Here is a 4618-nt window from a genome sequence, read left to right on the forward strand (position 1 = left end):
GGAGTTGCCGCACCCGGTAAGCCAGTTACCGGGAAGAAGTCAAAGAATGGACCCAAGCCCGAGACTGAGTGCTTTTATTGCAAGGGAAGTGGTCACTGGAAGCGGAACTGCCCCAAATATTTAGCGGACAAAAGAAGGCCGGCAACACCCAAGGTATATGTGATATACAAGTAATTGATGTGTACCTTACCAGTACTCGTAGTAGCTCCTGGGTATTTGATACCGGTGCGGTTGCTCATATTTGTAACTCAAAGCAGGAACTACGGAATAAACGGAGACTGGCAAAGGACGAGGTGACGATGCGCGTCGGGAATGGTTCCAAGGTCGATGTGATCGCCGTTGGCACGCTACCTCTGCATCTACCCACGGGATTAGTTTTAAACCTCAATAATTGTTATTTAGTGCCAGCTTTGAGCATGAACATTGTATCTGGATCTCGTTTAATTCGAGATGGCTACTCATTTAAATCTGAGAATAATGGTTGTTCTATTTATTTGAGAGATACGTTTTATGGTCATGCCCCGCTGGTCAATGGTTTATTTTTGATGAATCTCGAACGTGATGTTACACATGTTCATAGTGTGAATACCAAAAGATGTAAAGTTGATAACGATAGTCCCACATACTTGTGGCACTGCCGCCTTGGTCACATTGGCGTCAAGCGCATGAAGAAGCTCCATGCAGATGGACTTTTGGAGTCTCTTGATTACGAATTATTTGACACGTGCGAACCATGCCTCATGGGTAAGATGACCAAGACTCCGTTCTCCGGAACAATGGAGCGAGCAACCAACTTATTGGAAATCATACATACCGATGTGTGCGGTCCAATGAGTGTTGAGGCTCACGGAGGATATCGTTATGTTCTCACTCTCACTGATGATTTAAGTAGATATGGGTATGTCTACCTAATGAAACACAAGTCTGAAACCTTTGAAAAGTTCAAGGAATTTCAGAGTGAAGTCGAGAATCAACGTGACAGGAAAATAAAATTCTTACGATCAGATCGTGGTGGAGAATATTTAAGTCACGAATTTGGTACACACTTAAGGAAATGTGGAATAGTTTCACAACTCACGCTGCCTGGAACACCTCAGAGAAATGGTGTGTCCGAACGTCGTAATCGCACTCTATTGGATATGGTGCGATCTATGATGTCTCTTACCGATTTACCGCTCTCATTTTGGGGTTATGCTTTAGAGACTGCCGCATTCACTTTAAATAGGGCACCGTCTAAATCCGTTGAGACGACACCGTATGAATTGTGGTTTGGGAAGAAACCTAAGCTGTCGTTTCTAAAAGTTTGGGGATGCGATGCTTATGTCAAGAAACTTCAACCTGAAAAGCTCGAACCCAAATCGGAAAAAATGCGTCTTCATAGGATACCCTAAGGAAACTATTGGGTATACCTTCTACCTCAGATCCGAAGGCAAGATCTTCGTTGCCAAGAACGGGTCCTTTCTAGAGAAGGAGTTTCTCTCGAAAGAATTGAGTGGGAGGAAAGTGGAACTTGATGAGGTGATAGTCACCCCTTCCGAACCGGAAAGTAGCGCAGCGCGGGAAAATGTTCCTGTGGTGCCTACACCGACTGGGGAGGAAGTTAATGATGATGATCATGAAACTTCAGATCAAGTTACTGAACTTTGTAGGTCCACAAGGACACGTTCCGCACCAGAGTGGTACGGCAACCCTGTCCTGGAAATCATGTTGTTAGACAACGGTGAACCTTCGAACTATGAAGAAGCGATGGCGGGCCCGGATTCCGACAAATGGCTAGAAGCCATGAAATCCGAGATAGAATCCATGTATGAAAACAAAGTATGGACTTTGACTGACTTGCCCGATGAGCGGCGAGCCATAGAAAACAAATGGATCTTTAAGAAGAAGACGGACACAGATGGTAATGTGACCATCTACAAAGCTCGACTTGTCGCTAAGGGTTATCGACAAGTTCAAGGGGTTGACTACGATGAGACTTTCTCACCCGTAGCGAAGCTGAAGTCCGTCCGAATCATGTTAGCAATTGCCGCATACTATGATTATGAGATATGGCAGATGGACGTCAAAACGGCATTCCTTAACGGCTTCCTTAAGGAAGAGTTGTATATGATGCAGCCGGAAGGTTTTGTCGATCCTAAGAATGCTAACAAAGTATGCAAGCTCCAACGCTCAATCTATGGGCTGGTGCAAGCATCTCGGAGTTGGAACATTCGTTTTGATGAGATGATCAAAGCGTTTGGGTTCACACAGACTTATGGAGAAGCCTGTGTTTACAAGAAAGTGAGTGGGAGCTCTGTAGCATTTCTCATATTATATGTGGATGACATACTGTTGATGGGAAATGATATAGAATTCTTGGAAAGTATAAAGGCCTATTTGAATAAGTGTTTTTCAATGAAGGACCTTGGAGAAGCTGCTTATATATTAGGCATCAAGATCTATAGAGATAGATCAAGACGCCTCATTGGTCTTTCATAGAGTACATACCTTGACAAGATATTGAAGAAGTTCAATATGGATCAGTCCAAGAAGGGGTTCTTGCCTGTATTGCAAGGTGTGCAATTGAGCACGGCTCAATGCCCGACCACGGCAGAAGATATAGAAGAGATGAGTGTCATCCCCTATGCCTCGGCCATAGGGTCTATTATGTATGCCATGCTGTGTACCAGACCTGATGTAAACCTTGCCGTAAGTTTGGTAGGAAGGTACCAAAGTAATCCCGGCAAGGAACACTGGACAGCGGTCAAGAATATCCTGAAGTACCTGAAGAGGACTAAGGATATGTTTCTCGTTTATGGAGGTGACGAAGAGCTCGTCGTAAAGGGTTACGTCGACGCTAGCTTCGACACAGATCTGGATGACTCGAAGTCACAAACCGGATACATGTATATTTTGAATGGAGGAGCAGTAAGCTGGTGCAGTTGCAAGCAAAGCGTCGTGGCGGGATCTACATGTGAAGCGGAGTACATGGCAGCCTCGGAGGCAGCACAGGAAGCAGTCTGGATGAAGGAGTTCATTACCGACCTAGGGGTGATTCCCAATGCGTCGGGCCCGATGACTCTCTTCTGTGACAACACTGGAGCTATTGCCCTTGCGAAGGAGCCCAGGTTTCACAGGAAGACCAGGCATATCAAGCGTCGCTTCAACTCCATTCGTGAAAGTGTTCAAAATGGAGACATAGATATTTGTAAAGTACATACGGACCTGAATGTAGCAGATCCGTTGACTAAACCTCTCCCTAGGGCAAAACATGATCAACACCAGGACGCAATGGGTGTTCGATTCATCACAATGTAACTAGATTATTGACTCTAGTGCAAGTGGGAGACTGTTGGAAATATGCCCTAGAGGCAATAATAAATGGTTATTATTATATTTCTTTGTTCATGATAATTGTCTATTATTCATGCTATAATTGTATTGTCCGGAAATCGTAATACATGTGTGAATACATAGACCACAACGTGTCCCTAGTAAGCCTCTAGTTGACTAGCTCGTTGATCAACAGATAGTCATGGTTTCCTGACTATGGACATTGGATGTCATTGATAACGGGATCACATCATTAGGAGAATGATGTGATGGACAAGACCCAATCCTAAGCATAGCATAAAAGATCGTGTAGTTTCGTTTGCTAGAGCTTTTCCAATGTCAAGTATCTTTTCCTTAGACCATGAGATCGTGCAACTCCCGGATACCGTAGGAGTGCTTTGGGTGTGCCAAACATCACAACGTAACTGGGTGACTATAAAGGTGCACTACGGGTATCTCCGAAAGTGTCTGTTGGGTTGGCACGGATCGAGACTGGGATTTGTCACTCCGTGTGACGGAGAGGTATCTCTGGGCCCACTCGGTAATGCATCATCATAATGAGCTCAATGTGACTAAGGCGTTAGTCACGGGATCATGCATTGCGGTACGAGTAAAGAGACTTGCCGGTAACGAGATTGAACAAGGTATTGGGATACCGACGATCGAATCTCGGGCAAGTAACATACCGTTTGACAAAGGGAATTGCATACGGATTGATTGAATCCTCGACACCGTGGTTCATCCGATGAGATCATCGTGGAACATGTGGGAGCCAACATGGGTATCCAGATCCCGCTGTTGGTTATTGACCGGAGAGGCGTCTCGGTCATGTCTGCATGTCTCCCGAACCCGTAGGGTCTACACACTTAAGGTCCGGTGACGCTAGGGTTGTAGAGATATATGTATGCGGAAACCCGAAAGTTGTTCGGAGTCCCGGATGAGATCCCGGACGTCACGAGAGGTTCCGGAATGGTCCGGAGGTGAAGAATTATATATAGGAAGTCCAGTTTCGGTCACCGGGAAAGTTTCGGGGGTTACCGGTATTGTACCGGGACCACCGGAAGGGTCCCGGGGGTCCACCAGGTGGGGCCACCTATCCCGGAGGGCCCCGTGGGCTGAAAGTGGAAGGGAACCAGCCCTTAGTGGGCTGGGGCGCCCCCCTTGGGCCTCCCCCCATGCGCCTAGGGTTGGGAACCCTAGGGGGGAGTTCCCCCTTGCCTTGGGGGGCAAGGCACCCCTTCCCCCCCACTTGGCCGCCGCCCCCCTTGAGATCCCATCTCTTGGGGCTGGCGCACCCCCCCAGGGG

Source organism: Triticum aestivum, chromosome 5D, assembly GCF_018294505.1.
Source record: "Triticum aestivum cultivar Chinese Spring chromosome 5D, IWGSC CS RefSeq v2.1, whole genome shotgun sequence".
In the NCBI taxonomy this organism is placed as follows: domain Eukaryota; kingdom Viridiplantae; phylum Streptophyta; class Magnoliopsida; order Poales; family Poaceae; genus Triticum; species Triticum aestivum.